This window comes from Emydura macquarii, unplaced genomic scaffold (assembly GCF_026122565.2).
Source record: "Emydura macquarii macquarii isolate MOO-44397 ecotype Brisbane River unplaced genomic scaffold, CSIRO-AGI_Emac_v2 contig_431, whole genome shotgun sequence".
Lineage (NCBI taxonomy): Eukaryota > Metazoa > Chordata > Testudines > Chelidae > Emydura > Emydura macquarii.
This window is the reverse complement of record NW_027130568.1, coordinates 2,127,524-2,151,552: the sequence shown is the minus strand read 5'-3', so window position 1 is coordinate 2,151,552 and position 24,029 is coordinate 2,127,524. Positions and strand designations below refer to the sequence as shown.

General features: G+C 37.9%; 1 protein-coding gene and 1 long non-coding RNA gene across 2 annotated transcripts in view; one reads left to right on the top strand and one right to left on the bottom strand.

Annotated features, from left to right (window-relative positions):
- LOC137146293 (uncharacterized) overlaps window positions 1–2,806 on the bottom strand; it is a 123,268-nt gene extending 120,462 nt beyond the window's left edge. Inside the window, exon 1 of the long non-coding RNA XR_010917902.1 lies at window positions 2,638–2,806. This is a non-coding gene — a long non-coding RNA (uncharacterized lncRNA). The remainder of the gene's footprint in view (window positions 1–2,637) is intronic.
- The window catches only part of CDH19 (cadherin 19), a 156,649-nt gene that overhangs the window by 6,663 nt on the left and 125,957 nt on the right, over window positions 1–24,029 (top strand). The window lies entirely within an intron of this gene.

Genomic DNA, 24,029 nt, shown 5'->3' with positions numbered 1-24,029 from the left:
CTTCCTGCTGAGGTTCTGCCTGCACTTCTCCCCGCACCTGTTCATCTATGCACACCCCATCCATGGCCTCACGAAGTCCCGGGACCTCCTCATCAACCTCCTAGACCTGGCTAAAGTGGCCATCTGCAAGACCAGGGAGAGGAGGTTGGCTGGGAGGGGTGCTCTACAACTGTGGCGCCTACTTCTGTTCCTCCGTCCATTCACGCATTTGGACAGAGTTCCTCTGGGAAGTGTCTGCTGGCTCCCTTGACATGTCCCAGGAGCAGTGGGCGCTGTCTGAAATGAAGGGAACCAGAAAGGCACACCGAGCAGAGAACCTCAATCTGTGACCCCTAAGCCTGCTCCTTTTTTCATTAGTTGTCCCACAAAATTAGTTGTGTCCTGGGTCCAGTGACTTCTCCCCTTAAGGAGGTGGGGCCTTTAGCAGTGGGCGGGCACTTCCCAGACTACAAATAGCGCAAGTACCCACTTCTCTATTTTTTATCTGTATAATTTCTGTCTGATTCTTTGTTTCTGTCTGTTGCATAACTAATTGTGCTAAAGAAATATTTACAGAAAAAGAAACTTTTTTTTTGGGGCAAATCAGCTCACACTTGCATGACATTGTTTGTTTTATTAACATTAGGGATAGTCAACTGTGATACAGTAAGAACAGATTAAACAATGATAATGCTACCTGTGAGTTGAACTTAAAGTGTTTTAAGGGGGTTTCAACAAAGTAAATGGTATTCATATCATGTTTAAATATTGTTGTCCCTTGCTGATCAGTAGCAGATATTTGATTTCTTCTCTAGTAAGCCACTGACCTTCAAGGCTCCAGTGATGTTGGGTCTGCGTATATTTTTAGTATAACTTATTTGTAAATAAAATAAGTACCACTCCTGGAGCAGAGGTGGTGCCAGCAGCACACGGATAATTCTTTTTTCGAAGCATCTTAGCCCAGCCACTAATGCTCAGTTTGCTGGGAGTAGCTCTACCTGGAGAGCTGACTCCAGTTAGAGAGTTTAAGGTCATGTCTTACACTAGAGAACTTAGAGCAGCACAGGAGTATTGATGCAGCTGTGCCGCTATAAGATCTCTCATGTAGCTGCTCTATGAAGACAGGAGAGAGCTCTTCTGTTGACATAATTAAACCACCCCCAGTGAATGGCAACAGCTATGTTAGCGGGAGAAGCTCTTCCACCAACATAGTGCTGTCCACGCCAGCGCTTATATCGGTGTAACTTATGTCACTCAGGGGTGTGAAAAAACACTCCCTTAAGCAACATAAGTTATAGACATAAGCTGTCTCCACTACCACTTAAGACAGAACAGAATCCCTTGCTCCTTGCCACAGCGTCCCAAGGTGTTACAACACCACCTCTAAACAATATATTATTTCCTCCAAGGCTAAATCCTGGCTCACGTATTAAGAAGAACTTATGATATTACATATAACAGCACCATTTGATGACCCCTGGTATAACAATATATTTACTTGTTGTAACATTACTTATGGGTTATTGGCACTTGTGTGACTACTGATTTGCAGTATGATGTTTGTGAAAACTTAACATCTAGTCAGCTCTCGATATGCTACAACTTTATGTGAAACAATCCATTGTATTTGATATATGTGCTATGTTGCATTCATGTTGAAGAAAAGGCATTGTTACGCTAAACTTCCAGAACTCAGTCATCTTATCATGAAATATAATTTTATGAAATCTGTATTTCTGCATTAGAAGAGACTTCTCCAGTTGCAAAGAGAAGGTTTTAATTTCTTTTCCCACTGTTAACCAGGATTTACTGATTAGTATTTAGACTAAACCTTAGCCATCTCATTCTCATCTCAGCTAGGCACTGGAAAAGTAAGGGAGATCCTCCCCTTCTAGACATAACTGGATGGTGTAAGAGCTAAGCATCATTGGGCCTGATTCACACCATCTGAGAATCAAGTCTAACCAAATTCCAAATTACTCAAAAATCCTCCCTACAGGGTCACGTATACGTTGAAAAAGAAGAAAGGTAGTAGAACAGCATCCTGCAGGTCCTCAGGGTACATGACCAGTCAAATAAAGAAAACCCTAGAATGTATTATTATTTTTAAAATCTCATTTTTAAGCCAAACTCATGATTGTTAAATGTGGTTAGCAATACTACATTGTTCTTGGTACAGTTTCAAAAAGAAAGGCACAGAACTACTGAAAAGCAACTCTCAACCCACCCCATTCCCAAAGATTTCACAGATGAGTTAGCAATATCTTATCAGCAGTATCAATAGGCTACTGACAGAGTTCTGGAAGTCAATATGGACATCTGAACTTTGACCAAGTTAGTGAATTTTTTGTAATGAAAAACAAACTTGAAACCATGAAACTGATCAGTATACAGAAATTTAGAATAATTCAGATGAAGACAAAGCTACTCAATGATGGACTATCCAATAGCATTCCCCAAAAGGGAAGGTTCCAACAAGGTGGTAATTAATAGTCATGATCATTAAGTATTAGCTATTTAGCAAGGGAAAGGGCATAACTCCTATTGGTTTGAAAGCAGCCAGTGTTCTGCTTTCCAGAAGGAGATGTAGTACCATCGCCACTGTCTCTCTTTTATTTGTCTCTGTTTCCCTTTACCAGTGCACTTTTAAGAACTCACTCAGTTTCCAGTTGCCTTCTCAGTCCAAAGTTCTTTAATTCATTCTTCACCAGGCTGGCAACAGTGTCAAAAACAGAACTCAAAAGTCCCAACATAAAAACAAAATGCTTCATAGGTTCTAGCTCTACAATCACATATTTCTCAAGGTTGTGAGAACTAGTCTCAGTTACTTCTCTCACTCACATCCCCTCTAATAGTCTCAGCTGCTTCACTTTGCCCCCCACCGCTTCCTATTGCCTTTTATATTTGAATCATATGATTCCTCATAGGTGGTGCTCATCTTGTAATCAGGGCTGGCTTAGTCCCAGCCCAGGGACAAGCCACCCTTTTACAGGAAACATTAATTTTATCCTTCAGTAACAGACAAAATCTACTCCTGGTTTTTACCACAAGAGATGTTTTATGGCTCATAGCACCTTCAGGTCACCCAGAAGCTGTATAACTGAAACTGGGTAAAATTCCACTAGTGAAAATATTCTTAATTCCTTCTGTTCTGACACTACTTCAAAGGCAACAGCCAAAGTGGAGAAGATGCAGTCAATCTTTTTCTTGGGGGAGGAGAGGGGAGGACAAAAGAAAATCAGGAAATTTCTTACAGTGATAAATAATTGTATCTTTTACTATTAGAATCAGTCTAGCGCAGATATACTCAGAACTCAGTGGTTCAGAAGCCAAATTAGCAATCAACATTACCCAAAAGAGCCATAGTTGTATGAATTCACTGTTTCATTTACTATAGTACTATTCATATTTAAACAGTATGACAGTGAGAATATTTAGTTTATATAAAAATATAATATAATAGTTTATATATATTTTACTCTCACAGCAAATAAATTAATAACTTAGTGAAGTTGATAACTCAATTGGTTAATAACTTAGACTGGTTAATCTTAAAACACTTTGTGATTTGATTATTATGTGCTGCAAAGAGTCACAGGAGACACATTAAAGAGCTCCTTGCAGTTTGCAAGCTGCAGTCTGAGTATCACTGGTCTAAAGTCCTTAGGCTTAATAATTCTAGTGGCCTGGATTTTGTGAGGTGTAAGGGACACTTTTTGCCTCCACTACATCAGTAACGTAGAAACATAAAAGTCTCTCTCTGTTTTGCAATCCATCAGATTTGGAATGAGGGTTTTTTGCCACCAATGCTGCAGTCTCCTCCCTTTCCTTTTCATTTGTCACAGATTATTTGTTTACCAAGGAATAGGGGTCGTTTTTAGGGCCCTGGGACATTTAGGGGCCATATGTCAATGTCTGAAGACAAAAATGCATATAATCAATTTCAAAAGTGAGAATTTGGCTTTCCTGTCCCCCAATGTCTCTTCAATTTTTGCCCTGAGTGTCAGATAAGGAACTAAAACTAATGATGGATGTTCTCAAAACAGTCATTGAAATCTCTATAAAAGGTGATGTAAACCAAGTGCCGAAAAACCCAGCCACAATTCCCTTTCAATGAGCACAGTAAAAAGGGTTTTCCCTTTCCTCGATTAAGGTTCTATTTGAAAATTTGGCTCATTTGTTTAAAAGCTTAAGCATTCAAGCAGCTGATGTATCATAGAATAAGTTAGAGTAGGTACCCAAAGGTGTGAAGAAAAGAGAACAAAAGGTAGGGAAAGCCAGAGTGTATAGGACTGATTGTCAATATCGTTTTATGTGCATGAAATGAGCTCATCTTTATTAGAATGGCACAAGGAACATCAGGTTGCAGTAAAATAATCTTGATGACATGGCTTGGAAATTGTAGGTCATTTATTTTATGATTCCCAAGGTTGTTGTGGTAGGCTCATGGGGAGCTTAAAAGTAATTAATCCCATTTCAGATTTAACAGGTAAAAAATAAAAGAAGGAAATAACAAAAATATGTTAAAGGAATATAAATGCAGCAGACAGTAATTATATAGGAGAAGTTTGCCTTAACACTGTAGAGTACAATGTAAATGTTCTGAATTCTACGTATTTGATGGGAAGACGAGTGATTCAGACTTTCTGGATGATTTTTGCATACAAAAGGAAAATAATAAAAACAATACGTTTAGTTTATTTCATGGTATGTTAGTAAATACCAAATCTGTGAGACATACAGATACCCAATCTAAGCTGGATGGCATAGGTCTGACACTCTACTTAGGTTAATACATAGTTTTGTTCATGAAGTAATATAAACAGTTACAGAAATATTTTGAATATAACCTTTTTAAGGGGAACTTTATGGGCAAGTCTCTCTCTTGCTCATTAACTCTGCTTGAACATTTGCTTTATGCAAACGATATCACTTGCGCAAAGTCACCCAACAAGAGAATGAACAAGTACAATTTTTGTCACTGCTGCTGTATGAACAAAGCCTATGGTGGTATGCTTTTGATACATGTTTTGTACTAGTAGCCTATGCTCTCTAAAAAGGGTTGAATTTTGTTTTTGTTTTGTTTCGGGATTTATTGGTCCTCTCAGGTTACTTTGTTAATCTGATTTGCTCTCACTGTTGAAGAAAAGTACTACAGTTCCAATTCATTTACAGTATATTATCATTAGAGGCTTACTTGTGAATGAAACCCACCAAAGTATGGACATTCATTTCAAGTTGATACTCCTTCCTCAGTTCAATTTCTTATGCTTGTATGTAGCAGAGCTGAGGTAGGTAAAAAAGAATCTCTGTCTGCTGGTGGGCATTTTGAGGGATCCTAACAAAGAATCACTTCAGAGCTTGCTTAATCTTGTGTTCACAGCAATGCAAGATACGTTAAGAAGACACAATAACACTTACATAGACATACTGCTAACAGATTCTCTAGACAGCAAAGACCGCCTAGAGCAATATTCCTGGGGAATTAAGACACTAACAACTTCACTGGTGAAGTTTGGAAGAGTGGGAGACACGGCTTTCTCAGCAACTGGAGATTATGATGACATGAAATAGACTTAGGAGGAAGAGGAGCATAAAGAGACAAGAAGGAAAAGAGAAGGAGGTAATAAAACTAAAAAAAAGGCAGAAAAATCTAGAACAAAAAATTAGTCTGACTGCCTCAGGACATGGGAGAAGAAAAATCAGACCATGGGCTAATTGTTAACTTTGGCTTTCAGATTTTTAGGAAACACTCAAATTTTAGAGTGATTGGTGTCATTTTAAAAAGGCATGTAAGGGAGAGAGAGAGAGAGATTTGAGTTTAGAACCAAATCCATATTTTATATTAAACTGATTGAATCAGATTCAGCATTTCAAAAGTACTTATAGTTACAACTGGCAAACAATTATTTTTATGAGTGCAGAACTGACTAGATTAAAAATATACATTTTTAATCAAATAACAATGAAATGTTAGTTACAGGATTTTAAACAAATGAAAATTAAATGTGAACAATTTAACAAATAGAGAGAGACATTTTCCTCACTCAAAACTTTTTCCCCAATCAAAATAGATTGCAGTCCACCTTATGGTAAAAACAGAATACAATAACAATCTGCTGTGTTTCATACTTAGTGTCATTTTGTTTATTCATTGTCAGTTTTCCTTTACACTGTATTATAGATAAAATCTTGAAATATCAATATACAATGAGTATGTGTCTATTGATATATAGCTATGTCATGTAAGTGAAAGAAATACAAAACAACCAACTTCCATAGATAATATTCCTGTGCTTTTTGGATCATAATTTGAGTTAAGTAAAAAGGCAGATTTTGTTTTCTAACTTTGCTTTGACATTTGAGTTCAGCTATCATTGTGACAGAATACTAACCTATTAGGTCATTTTCCTCATCTAAATGGGTGTCTGAGTAATGCAACATTCAAAGGGTAATTGAGAACAGAATAGTGATTGTATCCCATCAAACCAGGCTTTATAATCAAGTAAATAATACTTGGAATGTCGCAATAAGCCATGTAGATAGAATGTCTGATTGGCTGATATTTAGACTAGAAATTTGGATATAAATTTGACAAGAACACTTCAGGGAAGGATATAAAAAAATAATGATTTATTTAAAAAAGAATTGTATTTACAGCTAACTTTACCCAAATCAGACTAGTTTGAGCCTGAGAAAGTATTCTCTGTGAAATTGATGGTAAAACACTGAAGTCTAGAGATCAGACAATTCAGGTCTGGTAGAGCATCAGCATCTAGCCCTGCAATTATTTGCATATATTCGACTTACAAATACTGTGTTTATTTATTTATTTGTTTATTCATTCATTCAGACTCAGTCTTATACCAGCTGCACACCAAAGGGTGGCCAAATCCACTGCTCTGGGCTGCCCTGCCATACAGATAAAAAACACAAAAAATATGAATGATAGAAAGTAAAACTTGACCAAAGCAGCAGCACTTCTTCCTCCCATTCTAATGCACATAATCTGATCCAGTCACATGACCTGTACATTTTAAGACCACATATTAAACTTTCCAACACGATACAAACCTCACCATCAACTGCCTCAGTCCTTAGCCAATGGCCATTCAAACAGCTGATCTTTGCAGTGTGCCTGGAAAGTCAACAAATTGGATCTATTTTTGATCTTGTGGGAGGCCATTACAGGGAATGTTCTGCCAGCAGCTATCTCATATTTGCAGTGAGGAAGAAGCTCAAGAGTCTCTGCTCTGTGAATAGCCAACCTAAGTTCACAAGTTTCACATTGTCACAATATACCACAGCAGGCAGCGTTATACTCTTACGCACTTAACATTGTCTGCTCCTTTGGATTTCCTTTCCAGAACCATTTATTTACTTCAAGAGTTTTCTATGGTTTATTAGCTACCTATTCATATGAAAATGGCTCAGCTAGTTCAACATGCATTCATTTAATGTGGATCCAGGCATTGGAGGTATGTGAAATCTGTTACATACTAAGCTAGGCTTTGTTACCAGAATATTTCAGAGATCTGAATGTGTGTTAGCAAGTGATCTTTATTCACAACACCAACTTTAATCTCAGTCTCATGAGTTATAAAATCCAAGATGATCAAAATAAGAAACGAGAGTCACACACTGGGTTGGATTAGATGGAGTTGGAGTTCTAACATCCTCGGTTTCAATACATCTGGGAAGTATCTCAAGAATTATAAATCCATGTTTTTGTAAAACAAATATGCTATGAAGTAAATCTAAGAATAAGACTGTAGTTAACTTCTTAGCTATACAAAACAGAGAAGCCTTTGGAAGAAGAAACAAAAGTAGGATGCTGTTCAGGTGACGCAGGATGGCTTAAATAAGTGTTAACAGAAGCCTCCAATCCAAACTCAGACCAGACCTGCATCATTTTGTGGAGTTGTGCATGTGAAGGAGAGGGTGGAAAACCTTTTAATTAAAAATATTCACATACTTCTGCACTTTTTGTATCAAACCAGTATCATAAAGAGAAAGAGGACTGGATCCTGCACTCTGGCCTCAATCCAGCAACGCACTTTCACATGAGTTTAACTTTAAGCACATAGATAGTGCCATTGACTTCAATGAGATTATGTGTATGCTTAAAGGAAAATTCATGCTTAAATGCTCTGTTAGATCAGGGCCAGACCACTAAGCACCTTGTAAATTCACTCATGTGCTGAGACAGAGAGCTCTAATACTCAGGGAACTCTAATATTCAGTTCAAATAGGTTGAGATGCTCAGATAAATGACCATTCAAACTTTGAGGTGCCTAATAAGCCTTCTGAGATTCTCCCATCCTTCTACACAGTGACCATGCTAAGCTGGTACAACTAGCACTGAAATATTTAGAGAAACTCTGACAGAGTAGAGAGACAGGTTGATAGTACTCCTGCTTTTTGCCAAGTGTCCCTCTTGATTGTAGCTGTGGCCTCTGTGAACAACTTTTTTATCTTAAAAGGCCAAGAAGTCCAGAAGGTTAAGAGAGCATGAAAACTCTCAAATGAAATACATACAAATGTTAACCAGATAATTCAACCTATGTCCAATATACATTTATCCTTTTGGGCCTGCTCCAGCCCCTACTGAAATCAACACTAAAACCCACAGTAATTAAATGGGAGTAGGTTCAGTAAGGGAACCATATTTTTAAAAGCAAAGTCCCAATGTTTTATAGGAAAGATGTTTAAAGATTACAAGATACTCAAGCACTCAACATTCTGATCCCTTTCTTTGATCGGCTCCAATTGGGATGGCAAAAGCTGCACCTGGAGCTGTGGAGAGGAATGAAGAAAGGCTGAAGAAAGACTGAAGACAAGGAGAGACAGAGAGAGCACAAGTGCCCACTCCTCCATTCACCCCCCTCAAGGGGCCAGAGCAGAAGTCTCACCCAGGTTTTTGCATTAGCTAGACTGTTTTGCCAACTCATCAGGCTGATATAAAACCTGAAAAGCTTTGTCCTCAAACTCTGGTTGGAACAAAACATACACTCAGTACATAGTGATACTGAAGCGGGGCTGTACAAAGCACTTTGTATCAGGATAGCAATCTGATTTATACAGACATTTTATCATTCTAAAACACTTAGCATCGTGACTGATAAAATGTAAACCAGGACACTTTAGGTATCCTTGCAAATTAATATTTTTGGAAGATCAGATGAAAATCCAGCAGTCTCCCAGGAAAACTGGGACATATATTTTCTTTAAGGCTCAAACTCTCATTTAAACATAATATACAATCCACTGGATAAGACACCATCTTTTAAGGGAAATAATTAAAGACACCAATGCACTTTTCAGTTAATAGGTAACATGGAAGCAATGGGCAATACTGGCAAAAATCTACTACAGAGCACCCTGCAGTAAGATCAAACTAAACTGATAACAAATTCTATCAGAGGTTAGTGAATATAAGACACTTTTGAAATATAAAATGTCCATTCAGCTCAGCATGCATACTTTTTATGGTTTATCTTATTTCCATGATTCAACTTCTCACCTTTTCATCATATCCATCAATCGCTTCCTTGTTTAGAAATAATTCTATGCTAGGAATTTCTTGAACTCATTTATACTCTTTCCCTTATTCACATGTCCTTGTATCTTACTCTATGAATTTATTACCCTTTGTATGAACACATTCTGCTCCAGTTCCCTATTTGCTCCTAGTGTATAATTTTAGAAAATGTTCTGTACTTGCTCAATCTTTAACCAATGCATATCAATTTTATCAGTGCTATTGGAAATTGGAAAACTAGATTTGGACCCATCCCTTGGGATCTGAAGACATGTCTTTAGCCATGCTGACAGATCTCATATGTTCTTTTTAAAAGATTAATAACATAGTAATATTTCAGAGCAGGAAAATGTTTTTTCCCACCTGTGTCCACATGGACACACATTTCACGTTATTAAATTCATTTCTAAACCCATAAGCAGATTAATGATAAGCCCAAGTCATGTTCTACTGGAGCTTGATATGAAGGAGCATAGATATAATGTCCAAAACACATAAGTCTAGACTTGCTTCTCTCACTGTCAGCGGATTTTCTGTTTCAGCTGGGTGCAGCATAGAGAGGTGATAATCAGGAAAACAGTTACAGTTCCAAGATTCCCTGGCTGGTCCTATGCCAACACTGGCCTCTGTGGAGTTTGAGCAGCCTGAGGGCTGCCCTAAGCTAGCAGTCCGCAAGTGACCCTCACCAGTAACACACTTTTGGTTACATGCCCTTTATGCTGCCTGCACTGGTGTTACAGTAAAGGGCAGTATTTGTGGTGATTGCACACATGCTAACTGTGCACTGTTATGTGCCAAGGGAATTCCCAGTTAGGGAGATGCAGCCAGTTTCTGCTCCCTATGCGCCGCCCTGGTAGTAAAAGAGAGAGGAGAAGGAGAGATAATATCCCCAATATTCTGTATATTAAAATATGATTACAGCTGTATTTCAGAATAAATTGATTTTTTTTTTCAAATAAAGCACCTCTCCTGTAAACACTTACACGTGTGCTTAACTTTTTGACCAAGAACAATCATATGCACATGTGTTTGCAGCATTGGGACCTAATTATCTTGTTTCTTAAAATAATTGTCAAAGAAATGCAAGGCAAGATTTATTTTAAAAATGGGTTTTACTTTATTCAGTTGATTGATAACAATGGACTGAGTAGGCTCTATTTGTTGGAAAAAAAATTATCTGTAGAACTTCGGTTTATATCTGACTACGGTCAGCATGGTCTGAAATATGCCTAAATCTGATGACTGTTCAGTAGCATATAAAAATGTAGATGGTGGTGACAGTTCATTTCCTGGGAGACAAAGTTGTCATCAACAAAGCCACTTTCAAAACAAGCATTCTTTGGCAGCTTCATCAAAGAGACCAAGGATTAAATGGGTTTAGAATAAGAACTATTCTCTCTCTCTCTCTCTTTCTCTCTCCTACAAGTGGATTGAGGTTAGGAGGCACACTGGTGAAGTGCTCCAGTGATCCTTGGCTGTAGTAATCGGCCCCCTGCAGCCGGAAGAATTTAACGTAGCCCTTGTAGTTTATCTGTGAGTGAGCCCTAGGACCAGAAGAGACATCTTTGCTCTTTCTGAACTGAGTGTTCAGTTTTTGAGAATCTAGAGAGAAATGAACAAAATAAAACTGTGACAGGTGTGAAAACTATATTCTGTTTGATAAGAAACTGAAATATTTTCTCTCTCTTTAGTTGTTTTATTACAGAAAAGGAGCATTTTTTTTTTTTGCCACTACTCCAAAGTCAGTTTTTGTTTTCCTGGGTTTGGTGTTTGGTGTTAACAAAGTCAATGCTATAAGTTCAGTGGAACAACTAAGATAAAAAGTTTTATTGAAAACTAAAGGATGGCAATGGTTCATCTTTATTTTAGGGATATGCGTCTTCAAACTGTGCAGTCTGAATGTATAGTTTTGGATTAAGTGATTAAACATGAGAAAAACTTGGGCCTGTCCTTTCTGGTATGTATGGACTTAAAAAATAGGGGACACTGGAACCAATATAGCAGAAAGATCAGTTCTCTAACTAGTTTGTTATTCAGGAGTAACCATCTAGGGAACTAGAAAGAAAGGGAGAAAAGAATCAGTGATGTATGTGATATCAGAAAAGAGTTAAGCAGCTCTCAAGAATAGGATGGGGTCTGTGACTCTGTCCCTCAGAAAGTGAAACATCAAGCTTGATGGCTGTACCAACTATGTATTTTTTAGCCACCTCAGGGAGCTTCCCTTCCTATACTTTTTTGATGTATCTCTGGATGCTGTTGTGGCTGCTGGACCTAGCTGGGCAACAGAGATCCTAAAGCTCCACACCACATACGTGCTTTTATTGTGCCTGGAAGTTCAGAGAACAGAGAATTCAATTCAACATGCTTCTGTTGTGAAATGAACTCTGCAAACAAAACACCATCCACCTGGCTGTCCGAAGACTACACTAGCATAGGATTCTGGTGGAATTATAATGGTATGAAACTGGAATAGTGCAATTGTGAATCAAGCCCAGTTATCACAAAACAAGGATTGACTTAGCTAAGACACTTACATTTTCTCATATTATTCTCTATCCCCTCCTAATGCAATAGAAATGTTATTTGCTTTTTTTACTACTTCTAGGAAGTAAGCAGATGTTCCCACTGTTGTATGGATCTTTTTCCTAGCAGATTGGAAACTAAAAGTATGTCTACAAAGCAGCTGGGAGTGCACTCTCCAGCATGGGTAGACAGATATGCGCTGAAAATAGCAGTGTGTCCATGGCACCATGGACAACAGCTCAGGGTATCCATTGAGTACAAAGCTGGCGGGTCAGGCCAAGCTTCTGCCTATGCTATCAAAACCACACTGCTATTCTTAGGGCACTAGCTTGAGCAGACTTGATGCATGTCTGTCTACATGTGCTGGGAAGCACACTGCCAGCTGGTTTGTAGACATACCATAATTCTAAGGCTATCAGTTTTGTAAAAGTAGCTTATTTTTTTCCTTCTTAGGAACTTTGCACTTGATTACAATTAATATCACCTGCTATCATGTTTCTTAGTTGCCTGTTTTAGACGGGTACTTTAGAAGTACCAGTTATCTTTGTGTGGACATCCTGAATATTTTTCTATTATCAGAAGATATTGAATTTTACTCTTCACCCTGTGCCATGTTTCTCTCTCTTCCTCTTACCATAATATGTGACAAGCTTTTGGCATCCTAATGACCTCCATCTGTTTGAACATACCCAGACAGAATCCCAGAACATCTGATCGTTTCTGTCCTTGACAGGGTCATAGAACTTTTCCAACTTTTTTTTTTTGTTATCCTATAGCACCAATGGACCTGTCTCCATTCTCTTTGTCATTGTTGATATAGGTGTTGGAGCAACTGTAGCTGCCTTTTGCTTGAGTATTTTAAATTTTTGTTTTTTATATGCTTGGGTTTCCTGTGCTAGAATTTTCCCACTGTGCAATGTGCGTCCGAGTGCAATCTTTACATTGTGTAGCACATAGTAGCAAGCCTGTCATAGATGCTGAATCTTGCATTTTTACTTACAAAGATAGGTGGCTCTGGGAGATGCTAGCATTACATACTTGGTCCCCACAAATGTTTAGTTCTGATTGGGAACAGAATTGAGGTTCAGGCTGGTTCTTAGTAAAAGTAAATTGTTTTGCTCATTCCTCAGCAAAACCATAGATTTTATGTTGTGGAGGCATAGGAATGCACAGAGTTTACATAGGGCTTTATGGAAGTTAATGGAAAGACTCTAGGTGACATCAATGAGTTTTAGATCAAGACTTCAGTCCAGTAGCCTTCCTCCGGTAATACCGCTTATGCTTCCAGCAACAACAAGAAAAAGAAAAAAAAAACCCACTCATTTTCTTAATTGCTGCTGGAGGATGCGTCAGTGGCATCGGTTGTAATTCATAGAGAAGTATAGCTGTAGGAAGCTAAAAAATTACACTTCAGCAGAGGATGCAAAGGTATTTAAAAGAAGTGAGAGTGAAACCAGAGCCCCTTACAATTAATTTATCAAAGTGTTTGCTGTTCCCATCTTAAGGCAAGTGAAATAATAAATATTGAGCAAAAGAAAGTTAATCTGTATCTAGAACATTTTAATAAGTAAAGAGTTTTAAAAAATCAGCACAGATCAGTTGGCGCTAGCCGACTCTTGTTTATCTTCCATCTCTGTCTGTCTTTGATGGATGTTGTTCATGCTCTTTGGTTCACAGTAATAAACAGCTTTTTAATTTTTGTATCTTCTATCTCTCCAGTGCCAGTCTGTGATGGATGATGTGACAAAAGATTCCTCAGTAAATTCTGAATACTAAATAAATTAGTAATGTAAGAAGTGGTGCTGCATTCACCTTTGACAGCATTACAATTGCTGCTGCTCTCTTGCTTGTTCCCATCACTTGCCCAATCTGTGTCAATAATATTAATTCAGCACAGAGCTGATTTACAAAAAGTATATATTTCTCTGCTGTAATAATGTAAAATACTATATAGCACTATCTAAGATGCAGTATTTGGGTTTATTACTGGAGAGTAATGACTAATAAGTGACCAGTAGTGCTCCTTCAGCACCACTAGCTGTTTCTAAATGCCTGCCCATCTTAGCATATGCATCTTCCATGATCTCCTCAATATATTTTCACTTCTCCACAGAAGTGGCATGTCCTACCCTTTGGCAAATCTTGCCCTAACATTTGTATGTGTTTGGATCCAGGGATGGGTTGTTTTGGTTTAATGTTAGTTTGAATTCCTTTTCTGTTTCAATACAGAGGAGCCAAGCTTCAGTTGTTAGACATTCCTTAAACATTGCCATAGTGCTCATATCAGAAAAGGAGGGGGTAAGACTCAAACAGTCCTTTGGTTTTTCAGTGTGAAAAGTGTTTCCTTTTAAAAGCAATGCTTATTTTAAAAAGGAAAATGAAATATTTTATACGTAAACTGAAGAATTGACTTACCTCTCGTTCTCACACTAGTTTAATGTCTAGTTTCACCTGAACCACAGCTGTATTTGGCACAAGAGAACAGGAAGAAGGAACCACTTATGCCTCCCTAGTTCTTAGGGATAGCCCAAACACAGTTGCTACTTAGTGCAAAAGTCACAGTCTGCTCTTAAAAAGATGAAAGGGTTGTATTAACTGTATAGATCTTTCACTGCAAATAGTTCACCCAGGTCAAGTAATGAACATCCATGGCTTTTTCCTTTTTCTTTTGGAGCCCCAGCTTATTGCTCTTGTAATACACCATGGGCCTGAACCAAAGACTCAGAGTGCTCCTTACCAAACCACAAGGCCAATCATCACAGCTGGATTTTCTGAGCTGTATAGTCATTTCTGGTCCCACATGATGCTTTCAGTATTAGGCAGGAGATTAAGGACATTGTATCTCACAGCACTTTTAGATGTTCCAGATCCAAGGGAAAATAATAATAATAATAATAATAATAATAATAATAATTAATAATAATAAATCTTTGTTCCACTGCAATAATAATAATAAATAAATCGTAGTTCCACTGTAGTTCTAGGGAGGTGGGATAGTCTATTTCTCAGAGATTAAAAAATGCAGCACCATGTTGCTGGCATAGCAGGAGGCATCTTTAACACTGCTAAACTAGTACAACTATGCTGCACATAAAGGAAGATAATAGTACTATGTTACAATGATTTAAAATGTGAGTACATGGTGGGAAGTAAAACAAGTTATAATCATCAGTATATCAGAACCATATTTTAGCTGGGAGGTCTGCATCTTAAAATTAAAGTCTAACTTGAAGGTCACTGTAAATATCAACAAAAGAAATGCTCAGAGTAGATAAGAATGAAAACCAGGCAATAAAGTATCAGGGGAAAACTTACAAGGTAGAAATATGGCAGTTTACCATTCCCTTTCTTTAATAGAGAGAATAATGGGGGATCGGGGGAAAGAAAAATATTCAGAATGCATCTGCACCATTCTAGGCTGCATAACATAGTTCTGAAAATAAAGGGAGATAAAACCTATCCACTTAATAAGATGAATCTCAGATCTAACTGTGTTAGGATTACATTTTGTGATATCTAATCATGGTTCTAGTCTTCTTTATCTCAGCACTAATGCAGGTAGGAAACAAGTTAGATGTGACAAACCACAATACAGTTCACTCCTAACTGCTCCTTGTTTTTATAGATTTAGTCAAAGAAAACAAATTGCAAAAATCTGTAAAACATTATTATAAAAATCATACTCTTATCTGCTAAAAACAGAATTCCTTGAGGAGGCTCAAGTCTGTGAAAAATGATCCCTTAAAGGGACAATGTCATCTCACTTGGATGTGAAACAACCTTTCTCAGCTAAGACATGTCAGATTGCTGGCACTGGACATCAGAAGGAGAATGAGTGCATGTAAAGTTTAAATTAACTGCAAGGAAACAGTTAGACTTCAGATGTTCCCAGCTTTATTTGAAAAGGTAGATTCGAGAAGGGGGACAAAAAGCTTTAAAGAAAAGATTTGTTAGATTCCTCTTAACCTAAAAGAGTTTTGTTTGTTTTTTCTTTTAAGTGCTTGACTTGTTCATCCCACAGTTGCCTATGAAGCATGCTTTCTCTCCAGGATGCTTCCAACTAGTTAAAATTGTGATATACAAAATTTATACCAACAAATGTGTTCACAAGTGAACACAGTGCAATAGAGTTCTAGTCTAAGCTGTGTGGGCACATTGCTGCATCACTGTAGAGCCCCAATAAAGTTAGTGAGCTCATTTGTCCATCTGTGCACTGCACCATTGTACGATTGATGCCTAACTTTAGATTGTATCAGTTTAACTGAAGCACAGGTTCATAGTAAGGAAAAATTGCTACCGCCTGTAAGATATTTGGTGATTTCTGATAAATACGTTAGTCCCAGCTCAGTTTCCAGTTTACTTCACAAAAATTACCATCTTAGTTTGCATGTGTTTTGGTTGTGGTTGTTAAAGTTAGCATAGTTTTTGCAGTATTCCCTGATATTCCGTTATTATTAATATCATCATCTCAGTAGCATTTAGAAGCCCTAAACGTGATCAAACTTCATTGCACTAGGCACTGTTCAAATATGGTAAGTGACAGTCCCTGCCCTTAAGAGCTTGCAATCTAAATACACAAGAAAGACAAAGATAAGCATTATTATCCCCATTTTACTAATGGGGAACTGAAGGGCAGAGAGTCAGTGACATGCCACTGAGGAAGTCTGTAGCAGAAATGCTAACTTAATGTAAATCTCCTGAGTCTAAATCCCCTGCGTTTTCTTTTTCCCATTCCACTGCTTTAACTACAAGACCTTGCTCTCAAGCTGGTTTTCTTTGAGTATAGGAAATGCTCCACATAGTGCATCACAATCAAATGCCATGCTGTGGTACAAGCTGGTTTTATTTTATTTTTTAATGGCAATCAATTTAGTCACAGCAGAAGCTCAAACTCCACAGAAAACGAACTACCCTGGCAGTGCTAGAAGTTGGCCCTACAGGTCAGGATTAAGGCATGTTGGCAGTTCAGTATGTGATTCATCACTGCTGCTCACTTTGTCCTTGCTTTGTGAATAAATAGAGAACTGAAGTTTCCATGGTTTTCAATATGGCACCTGTCATGAGCACCAAAATCACTTACAAACACAGAATCAAGCCATATTCACAAGTAACACATAATAGATTATTGAAGCCCATTCATCTGCTTTGAAAAATCTACCTTATCTTTATCCCATTAGATGAACTGTGCACAATGGAACTTAAGGTACCTTGACAAAATGTCTCCTTACTGAGACTGTTGAAAGGGGTCTTGGATGTCCAATCCTAGGCACTCAATGGCACTCAACAGTTACTTAAAAATATGTGGGAACTGTCAGTTACAAGGGGAGAGAGAGAGCTTCGAACAAATACAGAATTCAGTCAGCAGGGTTAGTGTTCTGAATTTAAATGAAAGGGGACAAGAGAGAAAGGACCAAGTGGGACTGGGAGATAGGGTGAATGACTCCAAGCCTCTCGATGGACTCAGGATGGACCCTGTGCCTGTGAAATCATTTGTTATTGTTAGCTTGCATAAAACATTTGTCTGTAAGCCTGCAAGAGATCTAGTCTTTTTTTGTGCTAGACTCTTGAAAGAAGGACAGTGTGTGACTGTCACATTGCAAATGCAGAACAAAGAATTACGAATTTTATTTTCTTTCTTAAAATAGTTTGATACGAATACGTAGACAGGTGCACCTCCTATAGTAGAGAGGAGAACGTCCCACAAGTTAAGTTAAAAAGATTAGAAAGAAGAATTAGTCTATACTTGGAATGCTGCATATTTTCACTCAATGAACAGCTCCTCCAACATTTGCCAGTATGAAGACCCATCTCTTTCCACAAACTTTTTCCTGAGCTGCAAAATGACCTTGACTGGAGAATAGAAAGATTTGTTGGGTTTTTTTCCCCTTCTGTAAATAGGTTCAATCTGTGGGAAATAGCATGTAGCTTTGCTCTTCCCTGAGAAAACGGATGCACTTCAAAATGTATAATGGGCCATGGCATTCAGACAGGTATGTGCCTTAGAAATACAAAAAAGAATAACAAAAACAGTAATAATATACCTAAATGTCTCTGACATTCCTGTGCCTCAGTAAGCCCCCTTTACAGTCCCTCAATGAAAAAGAGTAGGAGACTAATGGAAAAGTTCATTCTGACTGTTGTTACTTTGGCGTTAGTATCTTAGTGTGTCCCAGCTGTACCATTGCACAACTGTTTCACTGACTGGAATATTTACCCCGGATAGAGTGGAATCATCAGTTCGGAAGACACAGAAATACTCGTATTTTGCTGCCCTTTTCATTCTGCAGGCCACCTGCAGAGCAAAATACTCTTTCATAGATCACTCCCTCTTCCAATACTCCAGTCACCCCATAAACTGTTCTCAAACTATTTCATTCTATGGGGACTATGAAAACCACTGTTGCTCTATTGACCACAATGTGAATATTTCTGATCTAAAATGAATCAATGCTACATAAAAGCCAACCATCAAAGAAGGCTTCTCTAACGCTGATGTGCTAAGAAATGTTTTCCCCATTACTTTCAGTTTCCCTTTCTGTCTATTCTAATTCACTCCAGTGACCAGATTGGGCACTGGTTGTCCCCCAGATTGCAGGAACATACAGGTGCCTTAAGGATGCTTCTGTCCTTTTTGACCCCTCCCTCCCATGACCAAACACTACTTTGTAGCTTATCTACAACATCATATCTTCCACTCTATGACAACCTGATCCTTTTCAGGTCACTAATGTGTGATGCTTGCTGGGAAAAAAAGTAATAGAAGTAGAGAAAAACAAAGAGGTACAGTATTTACTTCATTTTAAAGTGAACATGGCTTTAAAGGTATCTGGCTGTTTTTTAAATAGTGAAAGAAGAAAAAGCTATATTTAAACAATCCAGCAAAGAATGGAGGACACGTGTTTGCTTCTATTCAAAGGCACACTATGGACAATAATATTTAGACTAAGGGAAAGACAGTCCTGACCACCACTCTGATCACTTTGCATCATTCTGAAACGACAAACAGCTGGAAACTCAGTGGATCCAGCCTCCCGAGGATTCCCCCTCAGGTTGTAAATAGCAACTGTAGCAGATCCTCTGGTACAGCTCTCACCCACAAAAAGATGGATAATCTTGCAGCATGGTGCTCCCCAATTACATTCAGCATTCCTCACCTGTAAAATACAGATATGTACTTACAGCAAGGGATGTTGTGGGAATAAAATAAGTGAAAGTTCTAAAGTGTACTGAGATCTTCAGATGAAAGGCACTGCATACAGCAAGTGTAAAGTAACAGCACTTCTTCACATGTCAGTTCACTCAACTCTGGAGAATGCGCTATTATGAAATAGGTCATCTCAGAGTCTCATGTTCTGCCCTAGCAAGACAAATTTAACATTAATAGCAGAAGTTTTAAAAGGGGACAGTTTAAAAGAGAGAGCACAGGGAGCGAAAGCGATTTGAAAATGTTTAATATGGCACAAATCTAGTCAACATATTCTTTTTTCAATATATTATCAAACTTGGACATCATTCACATATCTGTTAACAGGTTCAAGTGATCAAAAGAGTGTTACTAGTTAAAAGCTCTGCACATACCCCTCCTCCCCCAACAACCATCACATCTTGTTCTTTTTTCAAATGAAGTCAATATATCCAAAAACGAATACACTATAATATCAAGTTCACATCTAATTATCTAAGCAACTTATAATCTGTCAAATTCATAAAACAATTTATCATAAAAAGACCTTGGATGTTTTCTAATCTACCCTCAGCACCCAATGGGTTTAAATTATTTCCAGTAATCTGTCGTTACTGATAGAGCAATAAGGATGAGGAATATTGACTATGCAATAAATGTTTCCATTAAACAATTGACTTTTGGAAAAAAAATATGCTCTGTGAAATAGAACTTCCTTAAAGCTATTCCTATGCTCAGTAGATCACAAAACAGTTGCTAGTGGTAATCCTAAAAACACGTAAAGTAAATGCTTTCATTCAGGTGAAAAGTATGTGCTAGTTAAGGTGTGTGGTTTTATTAGAATACGGAATCCACACGGTGAGGTTCTTTTTAAAACACACTGAAAGAGCAGCAATTAGGCTAAAATCACAAAACTTGCCAAAGACGCAAAGAATCTGGCCCATTATATTTTCTAGTGCTTTTTTTAGAATAAAAATCTACTCAAGAGCCCAACATAACCATATAGTACTGATATTGTCAGTTAAACAATCTGTAGACTGAGCCTTTCAAAGGACTTTAAAAGTCCAATCTCCCCAGTACTATATTCATATTCTTAATGGGTCAAAAAAAATCATCCCTCTGAAGAACGCCAGCACAGTAACAATGTACTACTAACATCTTTCAAAATAGAGTCTTTGAGAAGGGATGATATTGTGTGATTATGGTAGGATTTTAACGGAGGCCTTTATAAGGCATACAATAGTTAGAAAACATTTTTCGTTAAAATACTAAGGATTTTGGTAATCAACAGTGTTATTTAATATAATATAATTATTCATTTTTTGTATCATGTCTATGATTTTCTCCTCTTTGTCGAGGCTTGATTTTACTGGTCAAGTGAAGGATCACCAACAGACCGTGCTTTCCGAAGTAAGTTGACTGGACTGAAAAAGTAAATCTCATCCATGGAGAAAAGGATTGAACTGCAAAAAGCTTCAGTGGATATGTTTATCCCCCATAGTGAAGATCCAGACCAATTTGACACAATAAATTGCCTTGCTGCTCAATGACTCCCACTAACAAGTACAGATTACATGTTTAACATCAGAAAGAGCGCTAACTGTACATCTCTTTGCTTCCCAGCTAGTAAAAGGAATTTGGTTCTGTGGACTGATATCTAAGAAGAAGCAAACTGGAATGCTGAAAAAAAACAATTAAAAGAGGGATACATATGTGAAAATATTTAATACCAACAATTGGCATAACATTCCAGACATATTAAGTGAAGCTATGCTTTCAATTAAGAGTACAATACTTTGTTATTTATTGGAATGCAGAAGAAAATGCAATTTCACGAGCCACACATATCAGTGTACCAGATGGGGGAAGGGATATAGATTCTGCTATTGTGACCACGGGAAACAGAGCTTCATGCTGTAACAGGCTGAAAATTAAGTGGAAATTCATCAATGTAATTATTTCTTCTTTTCTTTTTGTGGGGGACATATTGAAGACTGGACATCTTTTATTTAATCACTGTTACATTTGCAGTATATATCTGTAAAACAAGTGTAGCAAATCTATTGCTACGCTGTATTGTCAGGAGCCCCAGTTTCTGTTCTTGAGTTTGTAGCTATGCTATATGAAAAACAGAAAACTCTCTTTCCCCTGCCGGTGGTTTGAATTGCTCTAATTTGTTCTCGTAATGGGCCCCAGATGTCAGAGTATAAAAGGAAGCTGGACCCGGCACAAAGATTGCCATTCTGACCTTCTATTGAATTCTAGAACTCTTGCCCTTTTTCGTCTTCTGAGCAAATCAAGCATTCACAAACATGCTGAATGGAGTGGAAAAAGCAGCTTGACTCTCGTGAAAAAAGTCACAAACAGAACTGAGATGGCCGCTTGCCACTTTCCCTGTCAGGGTGACATCTGCCACTGTTTGTTGAACTGCCTTTTGTGGGGGAAAAAGAAGAACCTTAACCTCAGCAGGGCTGTCTCTCCCCCCCTCCACCTTTGTTGCTGTTTCTTTTCCTTCAGAAAGGCTTTTATTTTTAATTCAGTCTTTGGAGTCTATCTTTTAGGAAAGATGAAGGCTGTATCTTGTGGGCTTTTTTCTTATGCAACTAGAACTGTGACAATTCCTTTTTCTCATACTATGAGCATTTAGTTTATTATATTTACCACTCCATTTGCCTTGGCAAAACAGGTTTACATCTGTAAAAATGCTCAGCAGAGTAAATCAAAGTGAATACATCCATATGCCTGCTAGCATTGATAACAGTCCACATTCATGATAAAGTCAATCAACTTCTACACAATTTATGTGTCTGAGCCTTTAAATCACATTTTTGATTAACTGATCTTTGGCATGTTCAAGGAAATCTATGCAGGGCTATATCTTTCTGTTCGTGGGGAAAGATAAGGTTCAGAAATAATTTTTTAAAACATGTACACTTCAACTATTAATTTATTTTGCATGACTCTTGTTTACATTGGATTAGACTGCAGATTTGCCACCAGAACTGAGGTAAGAGGCAGCATGCCCCAAGAGCAGACTAATGACCACAGAGTGACAAGAAAATCTGTGAATCACAATATGGCTTTTAATTCCCCTCTTGTTCAAGTGAGAAAGTATTCTGTGTCACCCCAGTACTGGCATAGATTATTTTACCCTCCAAGTTAGTTCAAAGGCACTGGCCAACACACTGTGGGGCAGAAAGAAGGCACTATCTCCACAGCCCTATATTTAGCCACCATTATTCTGAGTAGCCTGTGCAGAAGACTAAGGTGCTGGCTTATGGAGGAATATGGAGAGAATGATAATTTTGCCCATACCACAAAAATCGATATTGAGGATTTTCACCATTTGAGGGGGGGGAGGGGGGGGAGATTCTGCAGCCTTTACTCATATTGAGTAGTATTTACTCATTTAAATATTCCCATCCAGTGTGTGTTATGGATCCAACATGGTGCTCTTTGGTAGTTAGGAAAGCAGAATTGTAGAAAAGGCTTTTGTTTAATGTGCAGAGCTCATATAAGAAGAAAGTCCATCCCTCTTGTTGATTTTGTGCCTCAGGTTCAAGAGAGTGAAAAACAAGAAACAGATTTAGAACTAAAGATAAAGAGACTCCCCACTTGTTCATTCTTTACGATTCAAACAGTGTATCTTGGACATCTGGGAAAAGGCCTCAAAAGGTTTGTGACAATGTTTAAACTCTATTTACTCATTGCATAGAGGAAACATTTCACTATTGAGGATGAAACTGGGGTTCATTCTAGAGCTAATGGCTGGAGAACACTGTCTGTCATAACAGCTTTCTCCGTTATTACTAGAGAAATCTTTTAGTTGTTGTTTTAGATAGACTCATCATGACAGAAGAGCCAATTAGCTACTCATATGCCTTGAGGGTTTTTAAAGCTGTGGGCACAAAGAGTCTACCTTTGTAACAGGTATGTCATCATCAACTAGACAGGCTCTGTTCAGGGCTGACAACCACAATATTTATGGATCAGGCATTCCTGGAGTTGAAGACAAGGCCAGCTAGCAACCCAGCCCTATCTCTGAAAATGTTGCCCTGCAAAGAGAATTGTAGCCTGCCGGACTCAGAAGACAGAAAAGAGACATATGGGCCCTGAGCCTGTTGGGGATTGGTGTCCTCAAGGTAAATTAAATCTGTGCCCAGGCTCACTGAAAGTTTTACAAACATCACTGACCCTTTTTCTGAATACAGGCTGAGTTGTGTGTTTTCAGACAAATGCTTTGCACATTGCTTACCACATCCAGTATTAAGTCAGAACACTAGCAATTAGCTGAAGCAAGCTTTCCTATTGTTATGTGGCGTTGCTGTGCACTGTTCAGTTTTTGCTTTGTTTCACCATTCAACTTCTCTCCCTTGGGTTTTCATTTCTACACAGGTGACTCCACTTCAAGGTTCCTCCACTTGTCATGTTGCTTCCTATTATACAGCAGTAAGAAAAATAAGGACAACTCTAACCTGATAAGGTCTTTATTAAATGTTGCTTTAATAACAGTTCAAAAATATATGCTCCGTTGCAAATGTTAGCCAAACTCAAATGAGGTGAAGTAGAAAAAGGATTTTATCCAGTAACAAGTGCCACAACAGAAAAATTCTAGGAAAGAAAAAAAGAAGCTTACTCTTTAAAAATAGCCTATTAAATCTGAATGGAGATATGTAATGGAGGAATTGTAGAGCTTCAGGGCTGACATAAAAATAACCTAATGTGATGCACAAATTCACTCAGATACCTATGAAAGTAATTTTTGTTGATGCTGAGCACTTTAGGATATATTCCATAACTGGC